Here is a 23,307-nt window from a genome sequence, read left to right as displayed (position 1 = left end):
TCAATGGGCTGCTCCAATCATGTATGTAGTGTTTTTGTAAGTCCCTAATTGTAAATTGATCACACAAGACCTATACACCAGTGGCTTCATCTGCATAAGCTGGTAATGATTCATGGTTTGCTGCACTCAGAAGAATATAAGCACATGAAGCATTTAAATAAGGTGCACCATGGTGCCAGCATGGCAGTGGCTGCATTTGTTTATAGCTCCAGTATAATTGTGCGGGGAAGATTTTCTTTTTCTCAGCCAGCCCTTTTTTTGTTGTTGCTTTTGACATAACAATGAAGTACTTTTTGAGTGCCTCAATATTTTCTTTATTGACTTTTATTCAGTAAAGAATTCTTTATTTTTGAGTCCAATCATGTGTAATTGTCCTCTGAGATCAATTCAATCAAAGCATGAACAGGTAAACAAGTTGATTTTCTGTGCGAGACAATCATTTTTTGCCTTTTACTGCTGATTGCCTCTCATCATGCAGTATTAGTCTATGTGGTTTCAACAGAATGAGGACCTCTGGAATGTCAATATTAACATCTTCATCTCTTTCCCCTTTTTCCAGTCCGTGGGGACTGAAAATCTTTCTCTGAGTCTCGTTTTGTTCCTGCATGCTCCTATTGTCAGACTGGACAGCGTGGCTCCAGCCTGCTGTTCTGTCAAATCCGTAATCTAATCAGTATCTCTGTATCAAGCTGCTTTGCAAATCCCAAATTCTTCTTCCGCGTACATCTGATTAGAGTCAGCGTATGCAAAACATTCCTGTCAAATCGGCCAGGTTTAGAGTGGACCTCAAAGCTTAAACCCCGACCCTGATGCAGCCTGCCCCAGCAGAAAGTGATTTTCTCTTTACCATCTGCTGCAGAGGAGAAGAAAAAAACAGAAACCTACAACCGTAAAGGGAAATGTCTGATCTTATTCTTGCCCTTGAGAAGCATTGAAGCTCACTAAGAGTCGATGATATAAAGCGTTATATTCTCAGATGCAAGAAAAATATTATAGTTTTTGACATTAAAGCAGTGGAATGGAGGAATGGAGACATGTATTGCATGTTAGTCTTTCTCTATACTTCAAAAGTATGCTAGGCCCATGAGGAGCAGGTCTGAAATTATATTAACAATATCCATATCCCTACACCGATACAACTAGCTGCTTAATATCTTCCTTCAATAACGTACTGTATTGTGATTTTAAAGATACATTGAAGCTCAAGATGGTTAAATACACAATTTTTTTGTTAATTATTGAAATGTGTTTTGACAAAGTGACAGGGCATGCACTGAAATATCCAAAACTACTAAGATTAACTCTGTAAACACTGCAGCTGAAGTGTTTCCACAACATCTGTCTGCCAATTAAGAATCCCTGAACCTGAACATACACACCCCCTGTTCAGTGTTTATTCTGCCTTTCAACAGCTTTTTGTTAGCATGGCTGACAGTCAGACTCTCAAATATAAATGAGTCAGTGCCTGGATAAAGATTCGGAGCATTGAGTATTATTTCTTTTCTCTTCACGGGAGAATTTGCCGTCTGGATGAGCTCTCTGTTGAAAAGGAGTTTCAGACAGCGCAGGATTGTTTGCTTGTCACGAGGAGCAGCTCGGCTGCTCCATATGTTGCACATTCACAGTCACTGTAGTGCATTATTTGAGAATGTCTTACTCAAAACCCCAGAAACCTGTTAAGCTATACCTGGTTTTATGTTGCATAATGCTTGGGTTAGACAATATGAGCATTTATTTTCTCCAGAAAGCTTTTCTCCATGCCACCCATCTGGTGAATGTAGTGTACTGTAAGTGTGAAGCGACAAGCACACCATCTAGTGGTTCAAGACTCAACTGGAATGGTGAAACATCTAATGCACTCTTTCCTTTCCCCTATCACTATTACTAGTGCTACATAAGGAATAGGACTAAATAGAATACAAATACATATGAAAAAATGCTATAACATATTGATACATGGAGCTAATAATGAATAATGAAAATAAGAGTAATTATAATAACAATCTAAAATGAAACATAGTTGACTACTTGAATAATTGCATAGTCAGAACTGAAGGCTATACTCAGAACACTCTTAAAAAAAAACAAAAATTCAAGCTTTCTTGGCAAAAGTTGGATACTCACATATCTGTGGGGGGAATATGAACTACATGGCTCTGCTCAAAGTAGTGTAAAAATTACAAGTTGTGGTTTTACTGGAGAATTGAGTCGTTAAGCACCTTAAGAAGAGATTTCTTGCCTGGGAGCATATTTTTAGACTCAGGTTTTTGTACGGATTAAACAAACATGATATAACGAATTAATTAGTGAGCTTTAGAGGTGTAAGTAGGTGTTTATTTTTCTTTTACACATATACACAGGGCCAGGCTAGCCTTTTACCCCTGCTTCCAATATTTATGCTAAACCAAGCTAACCTAGCTGTAGCTTCATATTTAATAGACAGCCATGAGAGTGATATTGATCTTCTTATCTGACGCATAGCAAGAAGTAGAATAAAAGTATTTCCCACAATGTCATACCGATCCTTTAAAATTAATTCCTTCATTATTAATTGATTGCATTCATAATAAGTTTCATGTCCACTTGATTTACACCATGTAAGGCGGGCAGAAACTTGAATTGATTTTAATTTGAAGCAAATCTCTGACTGAGGTAAAACTCTCACATGTGATGTGCCGATGTTAAGCTGCTCTGTTTACGCTACCCATGAGCACAGAAATCAAGCATAACTCCTGATTATAATGCAAACCCACGTCTTCACGCGTGTCAATATACAGAGAGCAGCGTGCAGGAAAGAGGGCTCGGTGTATGAACAGCCCCACGTCTCCTCAGCCTCTATCATCTGCGCTGATTGTTAACGGATTTCAATTAGGACTCACAGGAATTAATATGATTGCTTGCTGTTTACCCTTTCTTGCTTCCTACCATGGAAGCCAATTATGCATGAGTAGCAGTAGATGAGAACTGGACACTGCTAATGGCTCTGCTTCTCCTTTTGTGTTCACATTACCAAAGGATATGGGTTGTGAAATGAGATCACTACTGACTACTGTGCTATCAGTGATTGTGCTATAAAACATTATGGGCCAGAACATAGTAAATTGTGCGACGTGACTGTGGGGTGTCAAGCTGTCTGCTCTTCCACTGCTTTTTTAGCCTCTCATCTCTTTCCTCTTCTTTACCCCATTTTGTCATCTCTTGTTTTTCTCCTCTGTGCTCATAGCTTCTCTTCCCCTTTCCTCATCCACTAAATCTTCCCTTTGCTGCCTTCCTTTGCTTCTTGTCCCTTCTCCTCTCATCTTCTACTCGTCTGCTTTCGTTTATCCTCTCAACTCTTATCTCCCCACATCACTTTTTTTTACACCTCTCCTCTCCGCTTTTCATCTCCTGCCCTGTGGTTATCAACAGAGACAGACAGGACATGAGCCAAGTCTCTAGCCTCTTCCCCTCCCAGATCACTCACTGTATGGTAGATTGACATATCTTAGAAAATCCAGTATCTTCTAATCAATAAGCATTAATGTACATAATATACATATTTCATATAAATCACAGCTATAAAATGAATCATTATCTTATTACTCAGGGAATTCATTGCCCATGTATCACCCGATATGTGTGATTGCCTGTGTGCGTGTCCCAGTGCATGGCCATGCATGCAGGTAATTGGTTTTTACCTCTGCTGGGCTGTTCTTTAAAGAATAAGTGAAGTTGAGAGAATCAGCGAACACAACAGGACATAGCTAGCATCAGTTTATAAACTAAACATGTTAAAAAAGGGAAGGCAGGTAGAGAAACAGAAACATAAGAGACAAAAAAACAGCAACGGCTTATGCATAGCAGGCTTATCTGACTGCACTCGACCGTGGAGATAGGATGATGGAGCCTGTCTTCTCTACCTGAGCAAGGTTGCTGTCTCTGCTCAGACAGACGCTTGGGGACATGAGGGGTGATTAGCAGTTAGCAGTTCCATCAAGGATCTCCGGGGCCATCCGTGGAAAATGAAACCATCTCTGAACAGGTAACTCAATTTAACTTGTGGCCGCCTTCTCTGGAGCTACAAGCACAAATACTTTCCCAGCTGATGAGATGAGGTAACCGAGCATGGCCAGAGTCACGGAGTGCAACAGGAGAGGCCCGCTCCACCCAAATTGCCTGGACATGGTCAAGGGAGGCTTTTCTACCACTTTTACAGATAGAGAAGCGGAGACTGAAGAGTAGAAAGGCTCTGGGTTTTCTTTCTTTCCTTTTCAATCAATAAAATAGACTGGCTTTAATCATGAAGCTATTGAGTGCTGAAGCTAGCAAAATGGAGAGTTGGTCTTCTGGAACCATTGCACTGGAGGGAAAATGCTGTATTTGGACTGAATTTGTAGCTAACTGATGAGGGGCTGAAACTTTCAAAATATATTTTTCAATTCCACTTTGTGCTCCACACAGAAATGAATGGCTTCTTTTGTAAAAGGATGTGTAAAAAAGATCAGTATGTGAGTTGATAGTACTTGACTTCTTTTACTTAAGTTAAAATAGCAATACAGCAATGTAAAATACTATAAGAAAATGTCCTGCATTTAAAATCCTACTGAAGTAAAAGCATTATCAATAAGGTGGAGCTAGTTTTATATATTTTTGATATTCAGTTAGGTAGATTAAATCTTTAGTGCGTAGCTTTGTGATATTAATAAACGTTACATTCAAGCCATTAAAAAATGAGTTTCTAATTAAGACTCGGCATCAGCTCCACAACATTCTCTCTGTATTTCTCAGTATGGCTATGTTCAGAAGATTGTTTTGTCCGGCGACTTTCGCGTGCATATTTTTGAGCGAAGTTACCTCTTCTGGAGAGTCCATCATGATTTTTTAATTCTCTGTGTCCTCCTACGCTACTAGCAACAGTGTGGAGGAGGGGTGGAGGCTGCGCGTGATCATGGAAGGCTTGTATCGTGTGGACTTGCCGACAGTGTTGTTGTCATTACTAAGAATTCCTCATGGTGACGACAGAAACTACGCACTACAGCTTTAATCCAGCTTTGGTCCAGTTAGTAGAGCCTGACTGATTTTATCGACTGATATTGGCGGGCTACAGATCCATTAGTATCGGTGTATATGCTGAGCGATCCCGGAAGTGGAAGGTTGTGGATATAGATGTGTATAATAATATATGATGACACTAAATGTACTTTAATAACGGTATTTGTTTAAAAAAGTCCAATCCATATTTTTAGGTCAATTTTATTTCCAGCAAAGCAATGTGCCAGCACATTAGTGTGTATTTCATACCTGCCCCCCCCCTCTAAAATAGGTATTGATGTCGGTCCCAAAAAAAATCCCATATCAATTGGGCTCTACTTTTGATATTATTAATGGTGTAAAGAGGTGAAAAAAATCTATGTTCTGCAACACAAATTTGTATTTTGTTACTTTTTTTAATATTGGCTTTTTTGTTCATCTTTAAGCAGTTCAAATTAAACCATTTAAATTAAATCTCTTGCTGGAACTTCTTACAAATCATAAACATTTAAATTTGGGGCAAGGCGCCCTAACTATACACTTCTTTTTTAATGAAGGGTCACATGACAAAAGGTAACAACAATGCATTGTATTAGACAAATGATCACATATTTTTTTTATATAAAATCTGTATAAAAATATAACCTCAGATGTAGTGGAGCAGAAATGTAAAATAGGAAAAAAACAATAATTCAAGTAAGGAACAAGTACCTTAAATTTGTACTTTACCTCAGCAGCATTGGATTTTGAAACAGGCCAATTTACAAACTGTACATTCAGGCTCTGAAATGGTTCCTCGCATTTTATCAATTAGCTCCACAGAGAAGGAGATGTCACTCTCACACCGCATTAGAAGTTACTCTTAGTAGACTGTGTCATAATTGTTCTCCAGCTAAATTATATAATGATCACTTTGACCTTTCCACAGACTTACTTAGTAGTCTGAGTTTGTGTATTCAGGAGAGTAAATTTAATGAGTGCAGTTTAAAGTGTGGCTCAATAATACTATATTCTACTCTGTTAATTATTGCAAATGTGTTAGAATGAAAATGCCAATGTAGCTTGAAAGCCTCTATTTCAGAGATAGGGATTTACTGTCCAACTCCTAATAAAATGTAAAAAGTCAGCTACAACAGCAGAAAGATGGCTTTAGATGTACACTGTCTCCATTAGAACACATGAGATGAAACTTTAATGTTCCGTGTGGGCAAATTGAGTCATTACACCTTCATGTCATAAGGAAGCTCTGAACATATACCATGTATCGGCATTTTGCATTTACTATTAAGGAACAGGGGGTGTAATGAGGAAAAATACTTTCCTTTCATGACAAAGTCCAGGTTCAAGCCTCTGTCACATTAACATCTTTCCTTCTGAAGTGTCCTTGAGCAGGACACATAATCCCTACCAGCTGTTCTGCAGCTGAACCTGAGGATAATAGAACAGAATAAACACAAGTGGACAGGCACGTGTTAATCACCTGCAGTGATTCTTATTGATTCTTCACAAACACAGACACTAATTCTATTTGAAAACAAAATGCAATGAAAAATATGATGTGGTTTTAAAACCAAGTGATGCAGCCATATATCATGCCGCTCGCTGTCAGCCGCATACTGTGAATGTGAGGCAGAAGATGAAAAAGAAAAGAGGGGATGGGGGGTGGTGGGTACAAAAACAGGACGGAGTGAGACTGATTGTAGCCTGCAGAGAGTAACCATTAAGCTCACCAAATATCATTATCAGATTTTCAATAAGGTTGCAGCCATCAGATAGTGAATGCAGACAGTGTTGCTGCTTCTCCTTCCTGTTGCAGCTGCACCAGGTGCAACATGTTTTTGCAAATCAATCTAGCTACAAGGCCACAAGGAGGCTTTACTTATTGCTTAGATCCCAGAACAAATCATAAGCCCAGCAAATATCAGGGGGTGGTGTGCCTGGGGAGTGGCTGGAGGCTCTGGGGCTTGGATGTGCAGTGTTGTTTGAATGATTACACAATGATTACATCCCCAGCGCACTGTTGTGCTGTATGTACGCTGCAATACAAGGGCACGTGGGGATTTACAGTGTTCGTCATTATCAAAATTTAAATTGCTTTGCTGATAAAGTCTATCCAAAACGAACCCATATTCCAATAGATTATTCCCCCCCCCCTGCAAAGCCTCAACACTCATCAGAGGCCAAAGCTAATGAGAGATAAGAAACTAGAGATAAGGGAGTATGGGCTTGCAGGGTGTTATTTTGCTTTATTGTGCAGAAAGGTTATAAAAGACTAAATAATTTCCATAAGCCAGCACACATCACCTAAGAGAGATGGTCGGCTTGGAGAAAGTAAGAGGGACGGGGTTCCATAGAATAAAAGTAGGAGCCCATCTGTCAGTGCAGTCTGGCTGAAGTTGGCCCCCGCCTCTTTGTTTTGATTATTTCCTTATCTCTGTCTTAAAGGCTGGCGGTGAGTAACAGTGACCTGCTGGATTGCTTCCTAGACCATATTTCCTTGTCTGACTCCTTCATCACAATTCATTCCTAATGTAAGTGGATTTATTCTCAGGCTTGAAATCCCAAAGCAGCAAAACAATGACTTACCAATAAAGAAAAATTATAAAATACTGCCATGTTGAACATGTAGATTACATCCAGCCACGGGAAGGCCAAATGTGAATGGCGTGAATGATGATAATGGGAAATAAAAACACATACATGACACAATACTTGACACCTGGGTTTGGTATCTCAAAGAAAGACTTTGACCGTGGCTTAGATCAAACTAATAGACTTCAGATGGACTCTAAATTTATCCATCAAAAGACTATCTTTAGATTAATTTGACATGAAGGACTCAGTACTTCTGCTAACTCTTCAGTCGGACTGATAGTTTCCTTGGTCAAATGACTGGCAATGTCCTCACTGCTGTACATTTCCAACAGGTTCCTAGAGGGTCTTAAAAACTCTTTTTTCTAATTACTACCAAACCAAAAATGATGAGCCATGTTTTCTTCTTTTTATCATTTGGTGCCATTGGTCAGCAGATATCACTAAGTGTTACCATGGAAACACTGGTCAGCAGATGTCACTGATCGGAAACATGGCTCTTAGTTAGCCGGGGCGTAGGGTGGCTTACTTTTTACACTTACAATACATTAAATTGTCTTATTTTGAAACAGTCTAACTTGCAGTAAACTAATCTAAGAGAAAAGTAAAGTCTGGTCTAACACCATGGACCAGTCTGAGATATATTTGTGAAACCGGCCACAGAACTTAGCTAGAAGTTTCTTGCACCCTTTGATTGGTACTATCAAAACTCCACGCCAGGCAGCTGCAACACAGCTTTATAGGGAGTGTCTCATTTTACTACAAACAAAAATGATGCCATGAGAACAATTTAAAGATGTTATTATCACAAACAATCTACAAGTAGAGGCCTGAAAGGCATTTTAAAATGTGGGAAAAAAACACATAAAAAAGTGAAAGGCTTAAACAAATCCCACTTTCATGTGCATTTGTTCGTCTCTCACTTAGGGCTGCAACTAACAATTGTTTTCATTACGGATTAATCTGACATCATTTTCTTGATTAATCACATTGTCTACAAAATTGTGGGGGGAAAAATTCCCATTGTAATTTCCAAGGTGACATATTCATATTACTTGTTTAATCAGACCAAGAATCCAAAGCCCCAAAGATATTCATACGTGACAAAGAAAAGCAGAACATTCTCATTTTGGCCTTTGTACTTGAAGAACCACTGAAATCATCATCACAGAATAGTTGCAGATACCTTTTGTGTCGTTTGACTAGTTATTTCAGCTATACTATGAATTATAAAAACCATTAAAGAAATAGTAATTAAATTTTACAATTTGCTTTGAATTTTGAAAATGAGCATCTAAATACTTGTACAGTATACTGCATATGCATAGCACTGCATGGCTTTCAAAGACCGTACAGGCATCTGTAAAAACACATGCACACACATGGCACTCTTCCATCTTTGCCAAACAATTACTCTTTGCCTTGTTACTCTAGTGCTGTTATTTTTCTCCTCCCGGATTGGTCCTGTCCAAGTAAACAGTGTCTTTGAAGTATTCCCCCAATGTTAATAGCCATGGCACCTTTAATGATGAGGCAACAGACAAGGCCTGGGAGAAATATTAGCTCAGCAAGGTCATAGCAGACAAGGTCCCATCTGTCTGTGCAGCCTCTGTGGATCCCAGCCCTTTACATTATTGTGGCCCCGGGGCAGGGAAAATGGATCATCAATCTGATTTAGAGAGAGTCTGGCCAATGCTGTCATTTCCAAGCTGAATAATTCTGGTTTCTTCTCCTGTCACCTTTCACAGGTAAATTCATAATGGCTAGTGATGTTAAACTGTCTCATGTATGGCGTCACTGAGCCCAGACCTCCAGAGAGCTTCACATCGCATTACATCACAGCACCATGCCCCACCTATCACAATCTGCAGCTGCCATGGACATGTGGGTTTAGTGCAACACTGAAGTCAGGGCAGTGAAAAATAAAGTGGTTATATCTGTTCATTTTTTAAGATTGTTGGTAAACTCAATGGCCAGTCCCTTGGCTCCAACTTCAGAAAGGAGACACAGCGTTAAACCGGATCAGTCTTGTCTTTAGCGCTAGCCCTTTACTCTCTCGCACACACAAAAAACACACACCTCTACACTCTACTGCCATGGAATTTGGTGGCTGACACAGTAGAAATGCGGTGTAAATAACAGGCTTCTATGGCCACACGGCACTGTTGATAATGAGTCTGTAATCCATTTGATAGCCTCTAAACAGGGTGAGATTCTTGTGAGGCTTGGCCAGGAAAGGCAGCCAAACAGCCCCCTGAGGTAGACATTGCCATGAAGAAATAAGCATGAAGAGCAGCACTGGTCTAGTGTGGGCAGGTCACCACTGCTTGTACCTCTCCCTGTTGGTGGATCTTTGGATAAGGGATGTTTGAAAATGAAAGGGTGGGAGAAATCCCACTCTTGCTGATTTCTGTTTCACGCTGGTTTTTCAGTCCCTCCAATCCCGGCTGTCGTCTTATCAGCCTTGCCCACCTAGGAAGCCTCCTCTTAAGCGGCTCCTACACGAGGAAAATGTCACGTTTGTCTGCCAGTGTATATTTGCTTATCTCATACTGAAAGGACTCTGTGAGAGCAAATAGGTTGTTGCCACAGAGCAGGGGCCTTAAGGGATCCTTTGAAACCCAGTTCTTTTCTGCTCAGCATTCCTCTAATGTGACACAAATCTCTCCAACAGCAGAATAGCTTCTCCATTTTCAGGTTGCTTCAGGTACATTAGTTGTAATTTTTGCCCTGCATGTTTTGCAGGGGGACCCCGACAGTTACCTCTGGCTGGGTGTTTAAAAACCTTGGCAGCTGCCCTAGAAGCAAGTGGGTGGCCAAGCCAGGCCAAGCTCACTGTACTCATGCAGTCTTTGAACCTGATTCCTGAAAATCCACACATTATTATTCACCTGGAACTTGCTGTTTGGTTGACTTCCAGACCCAAACCGCATTATAGCAGGTCTGCTCTGCACTACCCCAACATTCAGCTCAGCCTAGCTTGGTTCTTTATTCTTTGTACCACATCAGGCTTTTATTCTGAGTCTAAACATCCCTGTTGAGTTCCCTCCCTCTCTATGCCATTTGTTTGCATGCTTTGTTTTCTCTGGCAAGGTGAATATCGTCAAGGGATCATTTACTAAGAGAAGGATTGCTTGGAAAGGACAAGAAAGGGCCTTGGGTGGAGAACCTACGGATTAGTTTTATCCTGCATATGCAAATTAGATTGATAAGGCCATAGACAATACTTCCCCTGCTTCAGCGTGGCATTCCTTTCCTGCAGATATTCTCATGAGAAAGAACTGCAATACAGCCTTGGGAGACAATGCTAATAGCCAAAGATGAACTGCTGTCATCACGATCATCATTTGCGTCTCACACACATGGGGGGTCACAAATTACATAGACATGTCATTGAACAACTGGTGCTTGTTTTTCCTGATCTGCATGCTGATTAGCATGATAAGGAACATACTTCTCTGCTCCTAAAATGCACTGAATGCTTCTTGCAATCCATGGCTATGCAGATTTATCGTCTTCCCATGCTGGGACTTTCACCGTCTTAATCCCTCAGCATATTGCAGGAGATTATCTTTCTAAAATTAACTAGCCCCTTGAGACTGCAGAGATAGCAGCTGCTTTTGTGCCACTTGGCGAGTTTTCAACAAACAAAGTGGCTTATTGCTCACATTAGCTTTTTAAAAGCTCATAGGACTATTATGCTGTTTCCACTGCTGCTTGATGCATTGAAATAGAGGAAATGTTAGTGGGCAGGTTAGAGGATTCTTAGGATTTTTGTTATGTTGCAAAGGCTGTTTGACAGCATATGTGATCTGCACGTGTCGCTTTGCTGAGAAATAAAGATGGAGGAATTGTTTAGGGCTGGTGCCAATCCCACTTCAATCCCGGTGTGTCTGGCATTTATGAGAGGTAGTCAATCTAATTTACCCAGAGGTAAACTTTATCTGGCACATCCTTTGGAAAGAACACTGCATCTTTTACAACAAAATATATATTAATCAAGCTTATAGCTGCAAGTAAACAAGATTTAAATAAAGCACATTGCACCAACTAATCCTTCATTTAGCTGGTGCTCCAGGATTTTTTCTGGACTCAGCAAGTTAAAAAAAAAAGAGTCTCTACTCACCTTTATTAGCCATACTTCTGCAGGGAAGAAGTCATTAATACTGCACATGGTCATTCATCTCTCACTTTATAGGTTACCACATGTCCACTGTTATAAGCTATCAAGTCTGGAGTTGTAAATGTTAATACAAGGTTCCTAAATTGATTTTGCATTGTGTAGCTCTTTCTTTCCAGAAAGTGAGTGGTCAAGTGGTCCATTGAAAGGGTCTTGCAAATTAATTTAAAAGAGCTAAAATGACAAAGCAGGTAGGATTTGCACCAACCAAAATGATTTTTTACAGCCTGGTAACCAAGAAAGTGTTCTTACTTATTACTGTTATTACTGTTATTATCATGTTTTGGCTCATTATCCTATAAAAAGTAGGCCTCATCAGAAAGAATGAACTACTACTAGCAGTTTAGTCATGGATCATGTCGAAGACTTACTTGCTACTGCTCCTATTGAGTTTGAACCCCCCCTTTCTGCTGAATGAATTTTAACTTATGTAATATAGCCTAATTTAAAGGCTCAAAGACTTTATTGTGCTGATCTCAGCTTGGCAGTAATTTGCTACAATACGGACGCTGTCTTTTATTCTGCTGCTGCATTAATATGAAACTTAATGCACAGAATTCTTTCATTGTCATCTATTTATTATTCTTATTCAGGAGCCAGAAGATTCTTTTACAGCATACACCGGATATAAAGGCAGAAAAACAACCTTGACAGGCTGCTAATTTATCACAGAGCAATACAGATTCTTGGAATAGGCCACACTAACACCTATAGGTTATTTAGTGTAATTAATCCTCCTAATTTGCATGTGTTTAGACTGTGGGAGGAATGATTAATTAATCAGCTATCAACAGCAACAGGTGAGAGTCTCAGGTGTGAATCAGGTAATGGATAGATGCTTATAAAAGCACCTTTTAGAGATTTTTAAACTCAACAATTCAGTGGGGAATACCGTGCTCTTCACTGCACTACACTTATCTGACATCTTTAATTTAAGAGTTACTTTGAATTGCTCTGTTGCTGAAATGTGCTATACAAATAAAGCCGCCTTGCCATGTCTTTACAGATAAAGATTTTACATACAGAACATACAATGAGTTTATAAAATGTGATGCATTGCTATTAAACTAGTTAACACAATATAAAATAGTTAAGATTAGCTCCACCTCAACCAACTACAACAGTAAAATGCTACTTAATGCATCACTAATAATCCAATAACATACCAAACAGAAACCTAAATGCTTTTGTTTTTGCTTTTGTTTCTCACAAGAAGACATTTTTTATGCACACATGAGGTGTATTTCCCCTAGATTTTAAGCACAATGTTAAAATATGTGTCAGTGAGATTCTCCTTTGCCAAGATAATCCATCCCCCTGACAGGTACGACATGTCAAGATGCTAATTAAACAACATGACTATTACACAGGTGTGCCTTGGGCTGGTCACAATTAAAGGCCACTATAAAATGTGCTGTTTTATCACACAACAAAATGCAACAGAAGTTTTAAGGGAGCGTTCTATTGGTATGCTCACTGCAGGATTGATCCACCAGAGCGGTTGCCCCTGAATTGAATATTCATTTCACTACCGTGAGCAGTCTCCAATTTCCTGCCGGAGAATTTGGCAGTAAAAACAACCGGCCTCACAACTGCATACCACATGTTACCATGCCAACTCAGTACCTCCACATCCTGCTTCTTCACCTGTATGATTGTTTGAGACCAGCCAGGCAGATAGCTGCAGCACCAGTTGGTTTGCACAATCAAAGAATTTCTGCACAAACTGTCAGAAACCATCTCAGAGAGCTCATCTGTGTGCTTGTCACCATCAGCAGGTCTTGACCTGACTGCAGCCCACATTGTAACTGACTTGAGAAAGGCTCCCCTCAGATGGCGTCTAGCAAATATTCTCTTCACGGAAGAAGCTTGTCCATCCTTTCATCCGTCCATCTTCATCCGCTCATCCAGTATCGGGTCGCGAGGGAGCAGCTCCAGCAAGGGACCCCAAACTTCCCTTTCCCGTGCCCCATTTACCAGGTGTTCCCAAACCAGGTTGGAGATGTAGTCTCTCCACCTAGTTTGGGGTCCCATTTAGGCCGCTTGTACCCTGAATCTCGTATTTTCGGGCATGACCCAGCCTTCATGACCTTAGGTGAGGGTAGGAACAAAAACTGACTGGTAAATCAAAAGCTTTGCCTTCTGGCTCAGCTCTCTTTTTGTCAAAATGGTGGGATAAATTGAATGTACAGTGGGGCTCAAAAGTTTGGGCCCCCCAGGTAAAAATTTGTATTAATGTGCATAAAGAAGCCAAGAAAAGATGGAAAAATCTCCAAAAGGCATCAAATGACAGATTAAACATTCGTATAATATGTCACAAAAAGTTAGATTTTATTTCCATCATTTACACCTTCAAAATAACAGAAAACCAAAAAAAGGCGTCTGCAAAAGTTTGGTCACCCTGCAGAGTTAATACCTTGTACTGTCCCCTTTGGCAAGTATTACAGCTGGGAAACACTTCTTGTAGCCAGCCAAGAGTCTTTTAATTCTTGTTTGAGGTATCTTTGCCCATTCTTCCTTCCAAAAGTCTTCCAGTTCTTTGAGATTTGTGGGCTGTCTGTCACTGCTCTTTTAAGGCCTATCCATAGATTTTCAATTATGTTGAGGTCAGGAGTTTAAAGGCCATGGCAAAACACTTCAGTTAGCCTCTTGATGTAATCCACCGTGGATTTGGAGGTGTTGTTTAGGATCATTATCCATTTGTAGAAGCCATCCCTCTTTACTCTCAGCTTTTTCACAGATGGCATCAAGGTAGCGTCCAAAATTTGCTGAAATTTTAGAATTCATTTTCCTTCTACTGTGAAATGTTCCCTGTGTCACTGGCTGCATACAACCCCAAAGCATGATTGATCCCCCCCCCATGCTTAAGTTGGATAGAGGTTTTTCATAAATTCTGTGTCCTTTCTTCTCCAAACATACCTTGCTCATCCGGCCAAAACGTTCTATTTTAACCTCATCGGTCCACAGAACTTGTTTCCACAATGCACCAGGCTTATATGTTCATTTCCAAACTTCAAAACGCTGATTTGTGTGGTGAGGACGTTGAAGAGGTTTTCTGCTGATGACTCTTCCATGAAGACCATATTTGTACAAGTATCTCTTTATAGTGGAATGGTGTAGCACAACTCCAGTGTCTGCCAGGTCTTTCTGGATGGATTGTGGGTTTGGACTGGGTGCATGCTAGAAACGCTGCAGGGTGCCCAAACTTTTGCAGACGGCATTTTTTTGTTTTCTGTTATTTTGAAAGTTTAAATTATGGAAACAATATCTAACTTTTTGTGACATATTATACAAATGTCTAATCTGTCATTTGATGACTTTTGGAGGATTTTTTCATGGGGTGCCCAAACCTTCAAGCCCCACTTTAATACCGCACCCGCTGCGCCAATTCTCCGACCAATCTCCCGCTCCATTGTCCCTTCACTCGTGAACAAGACCCCAAGGTATTTAAACTTCTTCACTTGGGGTAAGGACTCATTCTCTACCTGAAGAAGCCTGTGTTATCATAAAATGCATATCTGTAGCCATGTGGAATCCATTGTCAACAGGATCTAACAAATGTGATTTTTCAGGATAACGTTGCACATTTTATGGTGGCCTTTTATTGTGACCAGCTCAATTCACAGCTGTGCAATAATAATGTTTAATCAGCATCTTGATATGCCATACCTGTCAGGGGGATGGATTATCTTGGCAAAGAAGAATCTCACTAACCCGGATTTAAACAAATTTGTGCAACCAATTTGAGATAAATTTTCAATTTGTAACTTTCACTTGCAATGAATATTTATATATTGCAGACTTGATGTGCAACAAAGCCAGTTGCCTATATAATGTCCATACATATGGGTTGCTTTGGAATAATTTAATTCATTTTCTTAAGCTGTTCTTCAGTCTCCACTCCGTTCTCTGCAGGACTGACCTCTTTCATTGCAAACCAAAAACCTAAACACGTTTCTGACTCCCAGACATGTCAGTTGTTACTCATGATCTGGAGTGGCCACTTTAAAGACAAAGACAGGAGGAAGAAACCAAAGCCTGCATAAAACAAAATAAATGGGCTCTCCATTCGAGGAGTAATGAGGGCTTGCATGGTTTTTTTCCTGTATCAATGCCTGTGTGTGCTTTTATAGAATTACACTCATTATTCATTATTTTGTGCTGAACTGTGTCCGGCTTCAACTAACTCCCTGGTAATATAAGCTATTTCATAGTGCATCTATTATCTTTAATCTGATAAAGATTTAGCAGCAGTGTATGGTTGCTCTGCTCCGGCCGCCTTTGTGTGCAGTAAAGCTGAGACTCAGACAAATGAGTCATGTTGGAAGTGACAGCAGATATTTATCACTGCCACTGTTTATGGCGCAGCCTGCATGAACACTTTTTTTCTTTTTTTTCTGTCAATCTGACGGCCTGAGCAGGAGAGTTAAGCACTAATAAGACAGCTTCAGTGTTCATCTCGCACACTCCCCTCCTCTCCTCTGTCAGATGAAGGAAGAGATCTGAGCGCATCCTAAAGAGCCTCCCTAGTGATCACTGGGTAGAAATAAAGCTGATTGCTTAAATAAATAAGAACAACCACCACTGACTGACTGACTTAATGTGTTGCAGCAGTATATTAAGCCCCATCAATGTTTGAATGTGTGGAAATCAAAAACATTTGATTCTTTGCATGCTGGCAAGCATCCACTTTTTAAAATTAGGACTTGCTCCCGTATCAACCCCCCCCCAACGAAAACATGATGAATAATTAAATAATAGTGGAAGCAAAGAAAATGCCATCAGTGTCTCAACTTGATTTTTCCTGAAGTGATGAAGAAGAAAAACATCTTCCAGTATTCAGTTTGGACAATTTGTTCTTTTTGAAGCTTAAACATCTTTCACTAACCTGGTAATTTTTAGTACGTTTGGATTTCACAAGTGAGAGTGATAAAAAAAAAAAAGACAATGGTGTTTACCTGATTTCTCCTCACGACAACCTTCATGCAAAGAGTGTTCTTTAGATGTTGTTCATTCCGTGTACTGCTACATGCAAGTGTCATGAACAGGTTAATGGAACGTTGAAAAATAAATTCACTGCAACATGAGCCACGCAGAAAATGACTGATCCTGAAGGGAATACATTTCTATTTGCTTTTGGGCTCAGCCTGTGATCATGATATATCTACATCCCTGCAGCTATGTTGTGATTGCTGAGGTCGACTCCTAATGGTTTACTGTTTGCTTTCAGTGCACCTTGAAATCACTTCTATCACCTTGTGAACTTAGACACACATTTTTTCTAAAAGCATCCGGAGAGCGAACAGGGGATGTAGTTGCTTTGCTGGACCCGGCATCTCCCTTGTGCACCATCCTGTCTCTGAGGCCTTCATCAATTATGTCCTCAAGGCTCAATCTACCAACATATTTCAACTCTCAAATGAATGGAATTCTCTATTATTTAGCTGCTAATATGGCTCCTGATGGTCCCTGCAGTCTGACAGGATGGGTTTCCTGCACTTTAGACTAGGCCCGACGCAAAAAGGGGCCAACACTGGGCACACTGGTCATTTTATCTGTTCTCCTCGTTTCCTGCTAGTTGCATTAGCTTGCTCCCTGGGGTTTCTTTTGGCACATTAAAACAGATTTGGGTTAATAATTGATGCTGCGATTTATGGACTCTAGTGCCTGAGGTTCAATTGTAAGCCTCCACTTAAAAAGAAAGCATGCCTCTCATTCCTGCCTTTGCCTCAGAGTGCTGTGATTTATAACTTCAGTTTGATGGTGTGCAATTTATTGCATAGGAGTCTATTGAAGAAAAGGACCAGCCGTATCATTTTTCATACAACAGTCATTTTGATGTGATTATGTTTGAGTTTCGGATTTCTCCTTCACACATCAACTCAATACAACGAAGAAAGAAAATATTGATCCATGCACCACGAGCAGTAAATCCATTTGTATTTGTACGACGCTGGGCCGATGGCTCTCGTCGTTGATTAAGAAACTGCACCTGAAATTAATGTATAATATCAACACCAGTCCTAACATAATGTGAAAAGATCCAAGATGTTAATCAATAGTATTACATACATTGGGTGATCAAAGAAAGTGTGATTTATGTGTAGGCATTAGGATCAAATTTTATTACAACTCTGCAAAGAGGCTGTCAAGAATTACGTGTCTCATAATATATTCCTGTGATAGCTTCTCCTTCTCAGCACGTGGAAGTGAGAGTCGTAAATTTCATTTGAATGTGTCACTCAACTAAATGTCCCAGTGGATTCAATTTAAGGCCTAACACTCGCCAAATACAACCTAGGGTCTTTTTGTGAATGTACCCAAGTCAAACTTTCATTTAAAAGCATAATTAGGACGGAAATGCCACTTTTAAGATTTACCATATTTTTGTCTTTTGAATGGGAGAGCTAGGGGCACTACTATGATACCATCAAAATCGCTATTTTTAAAACACTAAGAAGGCTCGACAAAACATTAAACTTTGTTCAAAGTATCACCAGGGTCTCTACACATGAACTCGAGCATTGAGAACATTGTTTCTGTACACAGAGTTTACTAAAAAGAAAGGTTTGACTCACTAACTCACTTTAGTTGTTGGTTTTTTCGGTCGCTGTCAAAAAGTGTTCATCTCTGAATGTGAATGAGCGGACTCCATAGGAAGAAGTGTCATTCTTATATGAGGCTCCTTTTTCAACTACAAGGTCAATATTTTATTTCACTAATGACAAAATAACAAACTATCCGTTCATTTATATGGAACTAAGCTTTAGGAGTTTTCCATCTTTACTCTCCTCCCTGTTAAGTAGCATTCAGAGATAGACACTTTTTGACTGGTGAGATGGACGGCGACCGGAAAAACCAACAGCTACAGTGAGTTGTTAAAACCTTTCTTTTTAGTAAACTCTGCGAACACAAACAAAGTTTTCAATATTCGAGTTCATGTGTAGAGCCCCTGGTGATACTTTGAGCAAAGTTTCATGTTGTGTCAAGCCTTCTTAGTGTGTTAAAAATAGTGATTTTGATGCGATCATAGTAGTGCCCCTAGCTCTCCCATTCAAAAGACAAAAATATGGTAAATCTTAAAAGTGGCATTTCCGTCCCAATTATGCTTTTAAATTAAAGTTTGACTTGGGTACATTCATAAAAAGACCCTAGGTGGCGTTTTGGAAAGACTTCTGCTTTAATGCCTTTCTGAGAGGAAAAATATAACTCGTAGGAGTCTGAACTTCAGATGCTTGGATAGAAGTGCAAAGTCTAAAGGCAACTCGACTTTGAGTCGTGTCATTTCTAGCCACGCTAGCGGCATGGCTCAAGGGAGGCAATATCAGTTGGTCCATCACTTTGGTCCAGACTGAAATATCTCAACAACTGTAGGATGGATTGCCATGAAATTTTATACAGCTGTTCATGGTTCCCAGACACTGTCTCTCACTCACTCTGGTGATCTCCTGTCCATTTGCTCTAGCACCACCATGTGGTTGACATTTGTGGTTTTGTCTTAACAACTATTGGATAAATTGTCATGAATGCAGACATTCATGTCCTCATTAGCATGAATTTGAATAACTTTGGTGACACCCTGACTTTTTGTTTAAGTCAAAACTTCAAGTTGTCCAATACCTTGGTTTATAGTCTTGCATTGCCAGACCTAGTCCACACAGCAGATGGGAGAAAAACATGCTCTGGTTCATTGGCATTTTTTTAAGCCAATCGTCTTGGGCATTGACATTCTAATCAGCGTTGGGCTGATTAGAATGTCAATTCTGACATTCTAATCAGCCTTAGCTGTACTTTGTGTTTAGTGCTAATAAGCCAAAATTAGCATGCTTACACATGTAACAAATCATCAGCATGTTAACAGTGTTATTGTGAGTTTGTTTACATTACTGTAAGCCTCACAGATGCTGTAGACTCCCACAGGTTTAAGGTATCACTCATTCATGCTTGTGTTCCATCAAGTGTGAACAAATTAGTTTTCTTAGTGGTTGCTGCACCTTGTCTAATCATATGCTTTAATGCAAATTAAGTTCAATCTGAAGGTCAGCCAGCAACTTTGTTCAGCAGCAGTATATCAGTAAAACCCACAGCCAGATGAGCAAACACAGTTGTAGGGGATGTTCAAGCTGATGACATACAGTAGAAACACGCAACCCGTAGGGGAAACAATTTAAGAGCACCTTGGCACTGGGAGGTTTTTACTTTTGATGACAAAAAAAAACAAAAATAAATCTAAGCAAAAAGAATCAGTTGTGAATTTTTGGCATTTTTATTGTTCTCAAAGACTATAATTCCTTTCCTTTTTCAAGGAAATTAATAAAGGGAGAAGAGGATTCATTCCCAACAGAGCAGAATATAAAGCAGGAAGAAACATACAGAAATACACCTGCTTTCAATCCCCAGAAAAGAGGGATTGCTACCATTTCCAGCTCCATTTTAATTTCCTGTTTATTTCACTCTCTGAAGCTTTGGGAACTCTGAAAGGATTTAAATGCCCTTCAGTCCTCGTGTCTTTCTCCTATTGCCTTTGATTTATAGATTTGATTTTCAGCTTGAAAGCCAAAAGGGAGAAATTCCAAAAGGGGTAAAAAACACCATCATGACATGGAGGAGCTTAAAGCGAGCTGAAAGGTGGAGGAAATAGGAGGGATATAAAACGCCCATTGCCAGCTCCACGGATGAAATATGAGAAATTGTCGGAAATCATGTTAGAAAACGTGATATGTAGCAAATGAACTGGGCTTTATTCAATCCCCGAGCAACCATAAGAAGGCCCATTCTGCTCTGTCTGTATTGTGCTGTGCCCTGTGTCGACACGACTCACTTTCACTCGATGCTGTTGGGCAACCATTAAATTCTTCAATACACAATCATTCTTCCTTCAAAACTCTGTAAACACAGAGTGCTCTCTGTTGCTCTCTTTTACTTTGAGCTGTGATTTCTCAGCAGGAGATGTCACTAAGGGACAGGCGCCCTGATTTGACCGTGACTCCGTAGTGCATCCAAAACAAGCCATGACTATAAACTAAGTAGGTATGAATATATGCATTTCCTCACCTTGACTCTCCCTCTATATGCAAGAGATCAGCTGGGAACACTCAAAAAGGCACCCAGTGTGCCAACAGTGGGGCGGCCCAGGGGAAACGGCAGCTTTTGTGACCCACAGTTCCAGCCACTGTGCTCCTAGGGGAGCACTGGGCCATGGGGAGCCCAAAGTGATACAGACCGTGGCTGAGAGGCAGGAGGGATACTGGGGGACTGTGGAAGCACTGAGCTCACTGAACAGATAAACCCAGGGGATTACTGTCAGACTGCACGCTCCTCAGGCTTGCACATAGTCGAAATGGGAAGCAGTTTAACTTGAACCTCTTTTAATTGAGTACAGCCTCCAGCTAAAGGAGGTGACATACAGTGTATGAGGCAGCAGCCATAAACGTCAATTCAAGTGGATGTCTTTTAAACATAAAGGTAGTGATTTATTGTTCCACCTTATGTGATAGCTATGTGCGGTATTTTGTAATTTCCCCCTAATGAGTGAGAGAGATTAATTCATGTGCATGATGAATTGCGCAGCGGCAAGCAGTCAGGCTGAGCAAATTTGCGTGTTTGTGTGCTTGTGTGTGTGTGTGTGTGTGTGTGTGTGTGTGTGTGCGTGTGTGTTTGTACACCTTTTGTGAATGCTTTTCATACTCTGGTATAGAACTGCAGAAGCAGTTATCTGAAATAAGTAGGCCTGCCCTCCACGGCAGTCCTCACTAGCAGCTCCGTATGGTAATGAGCTGTGTAAGATGAAGAAAATGTGTTATTTGCAACACAAACAACACTGCAGTTAATTCAAGCAGCATAGGCATATTTTACTTACACGCTAAAAAGTTCACGTGAAAAATGGACGTATGGCCTCATTTGCATGGCATTGATACAGTGAGCATTTTAGAGAAATAAATACTTTAATGTGTAGCTTGTGCAATGCAACTACGTCAACTGCTATGTCACTGTGGAGGCATGTGACCAGCTGCCAGCACGTAAATTGAAATGAATAACAGACTAGGAGGCTTGCCTGCCAAAGTGAAAAGGGATGATGAGGTTATGATGCCCATCTGCAATATGTGCAGTGTCTCTTTGTTAGCGTCCTCATTAAAATCAAGATTGTTTTAATCTGCCTAAATTGGTCAGTTTAAACACGCTGACACTTGGCACTTGTGCCTCTTCTCAGTGTAGCTCTCCTTTGTGTCACATCACCAGTGCAGAGCTGCAACGTATTTGGAGCTACGGTCTGAAATCAATTAAAAACAAGAACAAACCATTGTCGAATAAAAATGGTAACCATAGATCAAAACTCTTCAGCTGCACACATTGTACTGAGTCCTCTATGTTTGTCACAGTGCAGGGTTTTATCTTTGTCCTGAATTCTGTCTGTGTTGTGGAGGAACTAACCGTGGATTCCCAGTAAAAAGGATAATGGTTTACTTTACTTGAGGGGACACAAAAACAGATAAATCATGACGTAAAGAAACACAACAATATGATTCATCACTTTAATGGAGAGAGCATGGAAATAGTAGCTATAATGTAAGTAATTTTAACTACTTATATATTTTCAAATCAATTAGTTCCTGATTCGTTCCTCACTAATTTCTTGGTAACTGTATCCTATTGTAAAAATGTTACCAACAAAACAAGTATTTGCAATAAAAAAATACTTAATTTATTTGAGCTAATAGGCAAGGCAAGGCAAGGCAAGGCAAGGCAGCTTTATTTGTATAGCACATTTCAGAAACAGGGCAATTCAAAGTGCTTTACATAAAAAAGATTCAAATGGTAAAAGTTACAGTGCAGTACAAGAAATTAAACATTAAAGAGCATTTAAAAACAGTCAAAATAAAATGCGAGAATAAAAGTAACATTGCAGTATGAGAAATTAAACATTAATAAAGAGCAGTTAAAAACAGTCAAAATAAAATACGAAAATAAAAGTTACATTGCAGTATAAGAAATTAAACATTAAAGAGCAGTTAAAAAAAGTTAAACATATAAAAGCAGATAAGCAGGAGCATGGGATTTGTACTCTGGTTACCCATAACCAAGAGTGGAAGTACTTCTCTTTACACTACAACATAGTCGTCACTATAAGGCTTAGTTTAATCACGGCAAACTTTGCAAAATCCTGAACAGCTCCAACTGCTTCTTCATAAATTCTATGTCACACCTACATTGGAGAAATTCTCAGACATGTCTTTGTTTCCTGTTCAGAAATACCCCCAGAATGGCCCCAACTCTAACCTCACAAATTGTTAACAAAAACATCCCAAAAGGCACCAAGTTACTCAGTTCACTTCAATATTTAATTCAACACTAATGATAAAAATGTCCTTTTCGTCATTTGATTGTTTAGAAAATGTTCATCAGAACGGTCAAGTCCCTGGCTCATCAAGTCATTTAATTTTGATCTTACCCTTGCTGATTGTCATCCAATTTCAACAAAAATCAACTTGAGCAATCACTTAAAGAAAGGCAACATCAAAAAGAAA

General features: G+C 39.8%; 1 long non-coding RNA gene across 1 annotated transcript; it reads left to right on the top strand.

Annotated features, from left to right (window-relative positions):
* The first annotated feature begins 1,292 nt into the window (after positions 1-1,292).
* Positions 1,293-18,717, top strand: LOC116692361 (uncharacterized). The gene is made up of 3 exons (XR_004332687.1): positions 1,293-1,305; positions 4,318-4,320; positions 18,602-18,717. It is a non-coding gene; the product is annotated as an uncharacterized LOC116692361 (long non-coding RNA).
* The last annotated feature ends 4,590 nt before the right edge of the window (positions 18,718-23,307 follow it).

This window comes from Etheostoma spectabile, chromosome 7 (genome assembly GCF_008692095.1).
Source record: "Etheostoma spectabile isolate EspeVRDwgs_2016 chromosome 7, UIUC_Espe_1.0, whole genome shotgun sequence".
Classification (NCBI taxonomy): Eukaryota; Metazoa; Chordata; class Actinopteri; order Perciformes; family Percidae; genus Etheostoma; species Etheostoma spectabile.
This window is presented reverse-complemented; position numbering and strand designations above follow the sequence as displayed.